The following is a 13,984-nucleotide window of genomic DNA, read 5'->3' on the forward strand; positions in this document are numbered from 1 at the left end:
GGCCTTGTGTGAGAATCAAGAAATTCAAACCCAGAGGAAAGGAATGATACGTATTTAGCCAGCCTGTGTCCTTCCGCTTCAGACAATAGTCAAGGAAATCTCTCTGCCTCCCTGCTAATTTCACATTTATACGATAGAGAGTTGTTAAAATTATAATTCTAGCTGCCACTCTTGTCCTTTTGCACAGTGAATGGAATTTGTGTGATAACAGACATTATTGAATATTATACTTCCCCACAAATTATTCCAGTGCAGTTTAACTATTACTATTATATATAACATGACCTTTCTAACTGTGGCATTGCTTGGATAGAACGGTTTTATAAAATGATTAAAGCATTTGTAATACCATTGAACAAGAAATCACACAAGAGCAAGATATATGCTAGATAAGAAAAAAAAATTGGAGAAAATGTTTCAAACAAACACATCAGAGTCCTGCTGTTACTTTTGTGTGGTGACTGTAGTGACATGTTGGGACAGGGGGCAAGGGTTCCCCAGAGGTCACCCCCATGTTCTCCCATCAGACTCTTATCTCAGGTAAGTATCCATTAACTCACTTTTGTTCTCCGTTTAGCTGTTAGCTCCTTGGGGGGAGGGAGGATTGGGCCTGTCCCATACCAAGGACATCTAGTTGAGCACATGGGAACACAATGTTAGTATTTGGCGACTGACTAAAGTATTTCACAGCTGGAAACCTCAGGAAAGACACACATGCCAGGGCACACAGGGACCAGTTACAGAGATGTCACAGCAAATTTAGGATGATCCAGAAGCTTCTCCCTAGGCCTAGTCTGCTGCAGGTTGTCTGCTGGGATTGTATACCTGCTGAAAGGGATAGGTGGGTCATCTCTCACCAAAACTTCAGGATAAATAATAGTACCCTCCTATGCTTCCTACAAAAGAGAGCACTCAAGATGAACCGTTGACCCACTGGGTTTGTGTGAAAGGTGCCTGCGTCCTTTAAAAGCTATAGTGGGTTTAAACGAAAATGCATGTAATTTGAGGATGAGAAATTTATTTTTTATCTGGGCTGGAAATAGAGTGACTCTGGTTACATCTATTTGTTTCATGCAAACTCTGCTGGCAGGCATTCTGCATTTATCTGAGGTTTGCAGAACCCTTTTTTTTCTCAAGGTACGTCTGACTGCTCTTGGTTTTTTCATCTTTCAATACTGAGATCTAATTTCCGTACAATATCATGTTCATTACACTGAAAATTGTGCTATATTTAATGATGCAAGTAAATTGAAAAGTAGGGTAAAATCTGGAAGCATTTCTCCCTTAAAATCACTGTTTCAAAATCTCAAATGAATTTCTAGAATTAATTTAATGCCCCTTGTCTATGTTATGGGAACATTTTCAAGGTGATTCTTGGTGTACTTTTTTAACCTCACATGAATAAAAGAAATCCTAATATAGTGTGTTAGAATGTCAGCTCCTTAATTCTTGTCATTCAGTTTCCAAGAGATATAACAACCCAACCCCACAGTTAGACAAGGACCCTCTGGGTTTTCCCCTGGAAGATGTCGGGTCAGGTTCAGCAAAGACGAGTTCAGGCGTAACCTCTGTCAAGGTCCCTCCATGCCTTTCATGGCCAGTCTGAGATGACAGAGCAAAAATGAGAAGGGAGCACAGGTCCATCCCGTAACATTTAGCAGGATATGACTCCTGAACACGCATAAAGGAAGCCACACTTACTTTTCATTCGTGTTAATGCACAAACAGGTGTCTGTTTGGTGGCTCCGCCCACTTCTGCCCCCATCTCTGCTCCTACTGTCTTCATCTGGACCAAGCTTCCCGTGATCCTCTGCCCTAAATCGGGGGAAGAGATAAGAGCGTGAACACCACACGAGGATGCCCGTGGGCCAGCACTGAAGTCCGCGGGCTTGCGTCACTTGCTCCCACACTGACTTGTCTGGAAGTCAGTCACATGGCCAACCGAATCCCCACAGAAGGTTGGGAGTAGTTTAAGAGTAAACACATTATAATCAACCAGAGAATTATAAGCAGAAAAAATTAAATTATACCTGATTGAAAGAAGTCTATCTCAGATCATCTGTTGCAGGGTTCGTATCTAAATGTCACAGGTGCCTGAGAATCTCTCCTCTTAGAGTTTTCATTTTTTTAGGTCTCTCTCTCTCTCTCTTTTAGTTTAAAAGCTGCTATTTCAAGATCACGGAAGGTGTCTAAGTATCTAGTAAGTATCTGGAGGCACTCTGGGGCCATTCTAGGGCTTAACTCACATCTTCCCAACTTAGGTTTTGGTCATCTCACCCCTCCCTTGGCAGACAGAGGGCAGAGTGAAACACAGGTCCTAATACAACCGGTCCTTAGAATCCTGGAGCCCCGGGAGAGAGTGCGGTGTCCATGAAGGCCAGCCTCAGTGGCTCACATTGTACCACTGCTTTCTGTTCTGCTGCTGAGTAAAACTCCAGACCCACAGTATTTTCAATTTAATTAACTGATAAAAATTGTATTTTTTTGTATGAAGCTTAAACTGTTGAAAATACCTTCATGAATATAAGGATATTGGTAGTGCTTTCCTTAATATAAAATTATAATCTTTATCAGGCCAGGTACGTGCTAAGGGGGAGCACTGCAGTCATCCCAATTATGTTTCTTGTGTCCAGCTAAGTCAGTCCAGTTCCAAGTCTCACTTTTGGAGTAATGTAAAAACTTTCTTACAAACTTGTAAGCAGTGTCATTTTATAACCCCCCAACTGAGGTAAACAGCATAATGCCCCCCACAAGAAGCTGTGAATGCCCTAAACCCCAGAACCTGTGACTATGTTACCTCCGTGGTAAAAGGGACTTTGCAGTTGTAATTAAATTAAGGATCTTGAGATGGGGAGATCGTCCTGGGTTATTCAACAAGACTCAATGAGCACGGCAATCGATGCCTACAAAAGGGAGGCAAGGAGGTCGAAGGTAGAGGGGAGATGTGACAATGGAGCAAGGGTCAGGTGATGTGCTTTGAGGAGGGAGGAAGGCGAGGTGAGCCAAGAAATGCCAGCAGCTTCTGCGAGCGGAAAAAGGCAAAGAAACATTTTTCTAGAACCAGTGCAACTCTGTCCACACCTTAATTTTAGCCTCTAAGACATAGTTTGGACTTCTGACCTTCAGAATGATAAGACAATAAATTCACATTGTTTTAAATTACTAGGTCTATGGTACGTCCTTACAACAGCAATAAAAGGCACAAACTGTTCCAGGCCAGCTTCTCTGAATACATCACGGTCTATTTGTGACTATCTTTCTAATTCTTTAGGTTACTATCTGTAGTAGACCCTTTTAAAAAGGACCTTGCCACCAACTATTCTCTCTTTTATCACCAATGGATAAAAATAGTAAGAGGCAAGGGGGCGCCTGGGTGGCTCAGTCAGTTAAGCTTCCGACTGTGGCTCAGGTCTGTGAGTTCGAGCCCCGCATAGGGTTCTCTGCTGACAGCGTGGCTCCCGCTTCGAATCTTCTATCCACCCCCCTTTACCCCTCCCCTGCTGGCTCTCTCTCTCTCTCAGAAATAAACAAAATAAAGATTAAAAAATAGTAAGAGGCAATTGTGATAAATATATTTGCATTGCTGGTGATTTGGATTGAATTGTTTAGAAGCAGATTTTTATGTAATCCTATGGGGGAAAAGGAGAGGGAGTGATTCTGAGAGAATTTTCTTAGATGTTAAGAAATAAACAGAAAAATTCATTTACTTTTTTGCTTCTGGGTGTTTGTATATCTGGTTGGTGATTTCTGGAGCTTCTGCAGCCATTTTGTGATCAGGAGGGGATTCAGCTGACACCTGATAGAGACATAGAGGACAGCTAGAAACAAGCTGGCTCTTTGATGGCATTGACTGGTTTTGAACCAGTCAATTACCTAACCAACTGTGAAGCTGTCTAGCTTGGGACTTCTTGACTCATGGCGCTGAACAAGCTTTTTTAATACATCTAAGTATGCATTTGTTGGTCATAACTTCAGACCTTGCAGCAGTATATGGAGGGGGAGGGTCGTGTGGGAGGAAAGTAATTGTGAACAAGATAAAGTGAAAGGAAAAACAATGTTGTAAATGATACGTGCCAGAAATTTTGTAAAACTGGGAGGAAAATCAGCTTCAATAGCTTTGGTAAAATAAACCATTGTAGTCATTTCATGGTTTACATTTTCTTATTTCTGTTTATATTTCCTTTTACCTCATTTAGTACGAATGAGAGGACGTCTTGTGTGGTGTAAAACGCATAATCAGAATCATGGGCATCACTGTTAAATATTCAACTGTACCAGTGTGTTAGAAGGACAGAGTATCAGAGCGGTACAGAGACAGTTTGAATACCCTGTGGATTCGTGTGGCCAATCAAGTTATGTTACATAATATGCATTTTATGCAAAAAATAGACTTCTCTATATGTATAGAATTAGTCAAAATTCTATTAAGAGGGGCGCCTGGGTGGCGCAGTCGGTTAAGCGTCCGACTTCAGCCAGGTCACGATCTCACGGTCCGTGAGTTCGAGCCCCGCGTCAGGCTCTGGGCTGATGGCTCAGAGCCTGGAGCCTGTTTCCGATTCTGTGTCCCCCTCTCTCTCTGCTCCTCCCCCGTTCATGCTCTGTCTCTCTCTGTCCCAAAAATAAATAAACGTTTGAAAAAAAAAATTTTTTTTTTAAATTCTATTAAGATACAGTAAGTCACCACATAAAGTTTCCTGTGTCTCGTGAGAGCAGATCATGTACTTTTCTGCCCAATTCCACATTCAGGGATTTCAAGTTGGTAGCTTGAAACTGGCCATGGTGGGAATTTTTACAGCACAGAAACCAACAAATGCTATTAATCTAAGCTCCCCTCCCTGAAAGCCGGTTGCTACACATTTACAGCACCCCACTGGGAGCAAGGACAGCAAAGATGGTTTCTACCATCATGGGTGATTTTAATTTTAGTTACTTTGGGTGGTGCCATATTCCCAATCATAATGTAATGGCATGATTAATATTTTAATTTGCTAAGTCAATCTACTCAAATTTGCTGAATCGATCTACTAAAATTAATTGCTAATGCTGATAGTACTTTGTAAGACTGAAGGCTTAACTATCTGAAGCACTTTTTCAAACTTACCCTGTTCAATTTTCCTTTTCCATTATTTTTGTCTTTCTGTATAGAAACTGTCTAGACCATCAAGAATTAGCACTCAGGGACTCTTTAGTTCTCCTGTTTCCCATAGTTCTGACCTTCAAGAGACTTGTGTGAAGGCTATACCCTGTGCTGAGTCTAACAAACAGCAGTATTCTGGAAACTGCTAGGCAGCATATTGTGGGTCATAACATGTAACCCTGGATGGAGGCAGGATCTAATAGAACTAATAATCTGGGCCTTGTTCGACACACACCATGAACTGAAAGTAGAGGGGACTAACTGAAATCAAATGTCCCTCTCAGTTGAAAAGAGAACAATGAACCTAAATAAGTTAGGATTGATGAGTGGGCAATTCAATCACTCCCTGCCTTTGGGCAAGTCATTTTACCCTAAATGGAATTCTGGTTCTCACTTGTGAATCAAAAGTGGGTTGAAATGAATGATTTAAAATCATGCAAAATGACATGTAGCTCCCAGATGACTAAATCCAGGAGGTCTGAAACCAATACTTGCTTGACATATTTTGTGGAAATTCCCGGAACAACAACAACAAAAAAACCCCTAAAATAAAGGACATTTGATCCAGAGAGGATAGAGTAAATTAATAAAAGAGTAGTTTATTCATTCATTTATTTACTCATTTTTTCCACCCACCCATCCATTTCCCAAGGTCTATGTGACATATGCTGTGACATACTAACTTCTGGGTCAGATGTCAAACAGACATAAAGAGAGACAGACCTAGTAAGAGAGGCAAATTATAAACAGGTGTGTGTGTGTGTGTGTGTGTGTGTGTGTGTGTGTGTGCGCGCGCGCGCGCGCATATGTGCATTCACACATGTGGGGAGAGGTACTGAGTGGTGATGAGAATAAATGCCTCCTACATGCAAAACATTGTAACCCTCTTTATTGTCTGTAATTGTTATTTTCTTGCTTTAGAGATTCCATTTCCATCATGAGATCCAGGAGGTGGGAGAAGAGAGAGAGAGAAGGATTTGGAACTGATCCTGTCTTAGTGTTTCATTTCCCTTCCTCCCCTCTCTCCTTCCCAGTTGCTGTCACTGGGGTGTGGGAGGAAGTTTAGATGGCCTCATACCGGTCCCCTGGAGCATGTACAGCCTCATGTGGCCTTTGTCACTTCACTTCCCCAGGCGTTCAGTTGAGCTTGTTGGTCACCTCACAAGGTTCATGGGTGTGGGACTCTGTCCTTGTACCTGTTGTGGAGGAATCTATAGTAGGAATTGGCCCTTGGTCTATTCTCTTGGCCCTGATGATGCTTGGTGGCTTCTTTTTTTTAATGTTTTTTAAAATTCTTTGTTGTTGTTGTTGTTTTGAGAGAGAGATAGAGACAGAGCACACGAGCATGGGAGGGGCAGAGAGAGGGGGAGAGAGAGAATCCCAAGCAGGCTCTGCACTGTCAGTACAGAGCCTGATTTAGGGCTGGAACTCGCAAGTTGTGAGATCATGACCTGAGTGGAAACCAAGAGTTGGACATTCAACTGACTGAGCCACCCACACGCCCCTGATGGCTGCTTCTGAAGCTTGGTGGCTGGCTCACAAGGGTGCCTCTGAGATTCACCTGTGTCTGCTAGCCTGTCTCTAGCTTTGACTTGCCACTTCCAGTCTCCGTTGTGTTTTGAAACTTCCCTGGGCTATGTCTAAGAAGACAGGTATAACAGGCAACCACTATTATTTACCAATATGCTCATGCACCGTAGAATGTTCCCCGACCCTCGCTGGTTGTTTATAACATACACACATGCAAATACACAGGCCCATGCACCTACATGCACACGTGCAAATATAGAGGCCTGTGCACCTACACACACATGTACAAATACACAGACACGTGCACCTACACGCAGATGTGCAAATACACAGGCATGCACACCTACACATACACACAAAATACAGAGGCACGTGCACCTACACGCCCACATGCAAATACACAGGCATGTGCACCTACATGCACACGTGCAAATACACAGGCCCTTGCTACACACACACCTACACACACGTACAAATACACAGGCCCTTGCACCTACACACACACATGCAAGTACACGGGCACGTACATCTACACACACATGCAGGACTTCCATCCTGAGTGGGGGTGGGGTTTCTGGGGCTCTAATGCTGACAGTTCTTTTTTAAAATTTTTTTTTTTCAACGTTTATTTATTTTTGGGACAGAGAGAGACAGAGCATGAACGGGGGAGGGGCAGAGAGAGAGGGAGACACAGAATCGGAAACAGGCTCCAGGCTCTGAGCCATCAGCCCAGAGCCCGACGTGGGGCTCGAACTCACGGACCGCGAGATCGTGACCTGGCTGAAGTCGGACGCTTAACCGACTGCGCCACCCAGGCGCCCCATGCTGACAGTTCTTCATCTCCCCATCTCCCCATCTCCCCACCTCCCCATCTCCCCATCTCCCTCTCTCTACTGCCCCTTCCCTACTCCTTACCTTCCTTCTTCCTCTTGCTTCCCTACTCCAACCAAAAAGGCAATAGGAGGTCTAGTTCATATCACTAAATAGGTAAATATTTGAGCATACTTTTAACAATCACCATGTAATTGTAGTACAATGCGTCCGATGCTATCGTAGAAAAGCAAAGTGATAATGGTAACGATTAACATGCATCTGACACTGTTCTAGATGGTCTGCATGAATGAACTAATGTATTATTTACAGCAGACAGTTTAAGTATGTGCTATTATCATCCCCATTTTAACATCATTGAGGCAACTTGTCCAAGGACATGCAGGTACTTTAGTGGCAGAGGCAGGGAGAGGATTGGGATTTGGGCTCCAAAACCTACACTCTTCACTGCCATCAGATGACTGTGGATAAACAGCCAAATGGAAATGTACTCCACGAAAGTAGGACATATTCAGCAAAGAGTGAGGTATTTGGTATAATTCGAACTTAGGTTGTGGGAGCAAAATGTCAGAACGTTAAGCTGGAAAGGGAATTTGGGGACAGATTCTTTACCACAGCAAAAAGCTTGTGATATATCCTGCATACACCTAGCAAAGGACATTTGGAAGACAAGTAACATAGAATAATTTTTTTAAAGAAGAGTCTGAAGACTGGACAAAACAGGAGAGAGATTGGTGTTGAGGGATCATCTGAGAATCTGCCCATTGATTAATTCGTTCAACAAATACGAATGGCCTATACACCGGGAATGAAGATGAAATGTTGCAGACTGGAAAAAAATGGGTCGATCATGGCATCCAGAGCTCACAATTTAGTGAGGGTGACAGAATGTAAGCAAATATATAAGCACAACAAATGTCCTCGTAGCGGCACCTGCAAAATACCATGGTTTCTTTCTCCCGAGAGAGAGTGAGGAGGCTTTCTGAGCTGGGTGCAAAGGTATGTTCCATGGAAACTGAAAATAGTGGAACACAATTAGGTTCCTTTAAGTGTGGCAGTAAAATAATGGATCCCATTTGCCTAATATACCCAAGTTCTTGATAAACATGAAATATTTCGCATATCAGGTACCTTAGTTGACCATGTATGTTTACAGTGACATGAGTATTCAGCAACCATCGCTTTAGAGTATTTGATTTACTCCCCAACCAAAACCAATCCATTCATTCAACAGATTTTTAAGACTCAGAGGAAGCAGGTGACACCAGGTAGCAGTGGAGAGCCAAACACAGTTCCTCCCCTCAGGGAACATACAAACATATCTTCGTAAACTTTGTTGCAGCTGAAACCCGATGGCATCACATCATCTGCACAAGCGGCCATGTGAAATTGGTAACAGAAGTCAGTAAACACAGAGTCTAGAGAACCCAGGAGCAGAGAGAATAGGAGGTACAAAACCTTTGGAGATAGACCAGGACCACAAGGAAAATCCTAAATTGCAATGCTTCATCTTCTCTAGGGAAACCGTCTTAGCAGACATGGAAAAGGCAGGGTTTATTTTAAGAAGAGAGATACTGCATCCCCAAATTGGGTAATGAGGAGAATGAGAATGACCCTTCCACTGTGGTTTTGAATTTTCTCTGCAACCCTCACCGACTTGAGGGAAATAGCCTTCATGCTGCGTGCCAAGAAGTTCTGTCTGTCTTATGATAAAGAAAGCACAGCAACATTTTAAAAACTCTGCTTTGATATCGTGATTTAAGATGATGCTTGTTTCCAGAATTACAGCCTCGCAGACAGATTGTATATTTTCCCACATGTCGTCGGTATACAACGCTAGAATGTCAAAATAACTTGATTTTTAAAATATCATGTTTTCTACAAAAGAAGTACACTTAGTGATGTGGCCCAAGGTTAAACTCGGAAGCAGAGATTCTATAAGACAGATGATAGTTTCTCATTAAAAACTTGGCAGAGGTTTTAGTTGATAAATGCAGTATCAATAATTTTACGGGCTGTTACTTAACAGGCCGATACGTACATTTTTTGTAATTTGAGAAACAATCTTACTGTCACGCTCAAATAGAATACATTTTACAAAGTACCGTGTTACTTTAATGAAGATGAGATCTTCAACATTTTATGTTTTTATCCCCTGGATTTATTGGTCTACCATGCAAACCCAGAAAGAGGGTGTCATTTTCTATAAAGATATTCTGACCTCCTTGAAAGTCCCCCGAATCACCGGCAGACGTTGATGCGTGCCCTGTTTTAACCTGTGAGCTCTCTGGGCTCCGTGTTCTGTGTCCTTCACAAATGACCTCTGTTCTTCAATCACTTTAGACAAAATGACAGCAGGACCAGGCTAGTTTAAGAAAATGTTGGCACAGCCAAAAGAAGATCCTTTTTCTCTCTACAAAGGGAACACATCAAAATGTAAAGACCATGGTAAATATAGAGGAAGTTGACTGACAACTGCAGTTTGCAGAGAAGTAACTCAATAATGAAGACAAAAGAGAGCTCTTTGGTGGCTGTTTTATAGCCCACATCTATTGTTCCCTGTGTTACCCAGGCACTGTTCTTAGCTATTTATATGCGCTAGCTCACCGCATTCCCTAGGCAGTAGGCACGTTGTGGTCCTATTTTGCAGAGAAGGAAACTGAGGCCTAGAGGGACCGAGTAGCTTGGCCGCGTCCATCCACTAGTGAGGGAGGAGTGGGACTCTGGGGTCGGAACCCTTCGCCCTCCGTCCTCACTGAGAAGCCACAGCACATGTCAGCAACTTGCCTTACACGTCCTAACACAGGATCGGGATGGCCGGCGTGCCTTTTACTGCTTTGGTGGCATCTCTCCTGACACCTTTCGCCTTGGCTCCATCCATCTGCGACTGCCTCCTCAGAATGCTCCAGGCACCCGAATTACCTCCCTTTCTTTGCATTTTACCAGTGACACGGTCCAATTCTTCCAGCACTTGGAGAGGAGCAATTCAGCTTTCCAATTTCAGTTTTACCACAGGATGTAAACAGCATGCAAAGCTGAAGCACACCAAAAGGTATTTTGTTTTTAAAAAGAAATTCAATCGAACTTTAACTGGTAAGTCTGTGGAGATATTTTTAACAGTAGGGTCTTCCCATGTCTCCTTGCCTGCTTCTGGCAGTGACGCGTGGCGCGAAGACCGGGTCACAGACCGTAAGCTTGGCCAGCCCATTCCTAGGCCTAGCAGGACACAAGCTTTTGGGAGGGAGCAACACGGTATTTCTGAGTGGTGAGAATAGTTCTCTCTTCATGCGATGGTTCAAATTCCTTTGTAAGTATTTCTGGCCTACTGGGAAAAAACTGGTTTTATATTGCCGCAAAACCATTAGCACCTGACTTGTGTTCCACGGTCGACGTACCTGATTTCATATAGCTTGTCAGTTTTCATATTTCCAATAATTACCATTTGTTTCCCCTATGATGGGTTAGCAGGGCATTCAAGCCATGTTTTTCCTTAGAGCAAAGTTCATCAACACTGGTTGTCTTGCCTGATACTCTTAGCTCCCTGCCCACCAAGCCCTCTGCCTCTTCTGTTTTCCTAATGGGGGAGTCCTCACCGGCTCTCTCAAAGATCTCCTCAGTTCACGCTATTATAAGACCACGGCCTTTCTGAAATGACTCTGAAAATTGTCTCACCGGTACTACCCTATTTCCAAACTGCAAAATGTGCATCTTACATCTTTAGGCAGCTCCGTCCAGAAGTCTCCCAGCTCCCATCTGAAACTGGACTTACGGCCCGTAATTCAGCCCCTTCCCAATACCAATGCCATTTCACTTGCTTCCCATGTTGGAAACCAAGCCATTACATAGATTCCATCAAGTTCTTTATTCTCCTATGTCCATTAATCATCCAATCCTGTATCATCCAATCCTGTAAAGTATTCTGACATTCTTCTCCTTCTCTTGTCATTTTCAACCTACTTTCTAGGTCAACACCACAATTCAGGTCTGTTGGCTGGTGATTCTATGCCTAGACATGTACTCCTGTATTTTGATCTTTCTAAGTTATCCTGTACTACACGGTCTGGTTATACTCTGTTAACACACACACACGCACATGCGCGCACACACACACAATGGATTAAAGACTTTAAAACTCCTAGAAGAAAACATAGGGGGAAACCTTCTTAGCATTGATCTTGACAGTGATTTCTTGGGTATGACACCAAAGCACAAATAGACAAATGGAACTACATCAAACCAAATAGCTTCTGCAGTGCAAAGGAAACAACAAAATAAAAAGCAATCTATGGAACAGGAGACGATATTTGCAAACCTATATCTGATAAGGGGTTAATATCCTAAATACATGAGGAACTCCTATAACTCAACAGGAAAGAAACAAATAACCTGGGGCGCCTGGGTGGCTCAGTCGATTGAGCATCTGACTTTGGCTCAGATTATGATCTTGCAGTTCATGAGTTCGAGCCCCACATCGGGCTCTGTGCTAATGGCTCAGAGCCTGGATCCTGCTTCTGATTCTGTGTCTCCCTCTCTCTCTGCCCCTCCCCCACTCATGCTCTGTCTCTCTCTGTCTCAGAAATAAATAAACATTAAAAAAAAATAACCTGATTTAAAAATGGGCAAAAGACTTGAACAGACATTTCTCCAAAAAAGACCTACAATGATCAACAGGTATATGACAAGGTGCTCAACATCACTAATCAAATCCTCAGGGAAATGCAAATAAAAACCACAACAAGATAAACGACCTCACACCTGTTGGGACTGTTAGGATAGCTATTACCAAAAGGTAACAAGTATTGGAGAGTATGTAGAGAAAAGGGAACCCTGTGTGCTCTTGACAGCAATGTAAAATGGTGTCGCTGCTCTGAAAAACAATAAAGAGGGTTCTCAAAAAGTTAAAAGAGAGAAATCATACCGTATGTGACAACATGGAGAAAACTTGGAGAATTATGCTAGGGAAATAAGCCAGACACCGAGGGACAAATACTGGATGATTCCATTTATGGGAGGAACCTAACAGAGTCCAACCCATAGAAGCAGAAAATAGAATGGTGGTCCCTAGGGACTGGGAGGAAGAATTTATACCTGATGCGTATAAATTTTCAGTTATGCAAGATGAATAAGTGCTAGGCTGTTCTTTCTTAAATGGCATTTAATCATGTCAACCCCTTACTTGAAAACCATCTGTATTTTCCTTAGGCCTGAAGTATTCAGTCCAGTCACAGTGGACGGCAGAAGGTGCCTTTCTGCCTCCCCAACATTATCCAAACTGAACTAAGCATTGTCTCTTGACGACATTGTGTCCAGTTCTCACCTGCATGTCTTTGCTCAGTATGCTCGCCCCTTCCCACCTTGCAAGGCTCATCAGGACCCACCTCTCCAGGGAAACTTTTCCTGTTTACTCCAACCCATAATTATCTCCCGTTCCTCTGAGCCAGGGCATTTTCCTATATACCCTTGGGATGTACTTCTCATTTGGCATTTAATCAAGTACTACTTGGAAATTTTACTTACTTTTTTTGTGAGGGTATTCTTCTTTTTAAGAGAATAGAGAAAGGAATTAACATCATTTGGCACATGCTATCTCATTTAATCCCTGTGATAACCCTGGGAATTAGCCATCTGTTTATAAGGCCCAGAAAGGCACAGTAACTCTCCACTAATCACAGACTTTGAAAGTGATGAGGTTCAGTACATGCAAGTGATGGGTTTGGACCTTGATCTGCCCAATTCCAAACACAAGCTGCTCTCTGTAAAGGCAGACTGTTACTAATTCATTTTCTCCACAAACTGCTAATATTAAAATGTGAATCCAATGGAGGAAGTCATATTTCTCATCTTTTTCCTACCCACTAATATCCCCATCTCTCCTTGACATTCAGCACAGCACTATAACTAGTGTAAGCTATTCACTATTATCTCTCGCTTTAGTTTTTTAGGTGAAATTTGACTAAGAAATATAAGAACTTGTGTGTTTAAACCACTTTAATAAATTTATATCTAATCCCTGAAAAATACATGCATAGAAAAGTTATATGCTGATAAAAGAGGCAGTCAATACTGCCATCATAACAATTTCTTTCCTAAAATTGCTTCCTGACATTAACTTCACCTGAATTAATCCTTTCCAAACCTCCTTAATTCTGCCCATTTGGCTGAGTGCATTAAAGTTCACAGTACATTATCTAATTTTTATAAATTAATGCCATGTTTTGCAATTAGCACCAGTGGTAAAAGCCACAAGTGATCTGTTTCTAACTCTGTCCCAACTTCTAAAACTGCAGAACTTTCCAGGTCTATCATTCATTTCTTGCTTCTCAGTTTGATTAACACTTGTTATCCCCAAATATAAGTATCTCCTCTCTACCTGTGACAAAATTATACTATTTTTAGCATTATATAGAAATGTGATAAAGGAAAGAGAAACTCCGAAGATGTGTATTAATTCATAGTTTGCTCCTTTTATGCCCCGTTGGTTTAAAA

At 42.3% G+C, this 13,984-nt stretch overlaps 1 protein-coding gene and 1 long non-coding RNA gene across 2 annotated transcripts in view; one reads left to right on the plus strand and one right to left on the minus strand.

Annotated features, from left to right (window-relative positions):
• The window catches only part of PACRG (parkin coregulated), a 509,125-nt gene that overhangs the window by 250,611 nt on the left and 244,530 nt on the right, over positions 1–13,984 (plus strand). The window lies entirely within an intron of this gene.
• The window catches only part of LOC147581357 (uncharacterized), a 34,805-nt gene that overhangs the window by 1,004 nt on the left and 19,817 nt on the right, over positions 1–13,984 (minus strand). The window contains exon 2 of the long non-coding RNA XR_015251709.1: positions 1,702–1,815. This is a non-coding gene — a long non-coding RNA (uncharacterized LOC147581357). The remainder of the gene's footprint in view (positions 1–1,701; positions 1,816–13,984) is intronic.

The sequence above is a fragment of the Puma concolor genome, chromosome B2 (genome assembly GCF_028749965.1).
Source record: "Puma concolor isolate L17-30 chromosome B2, mPumCon1.1.hap2, whole genome shotgun sequence".
Classification (NCBI taxonomy): domain Eukaryota; kingdom Metazoa; phylum Chordata; class Mammalia; order Carnivora; family Felidae; genus Puma; species Puma concolor.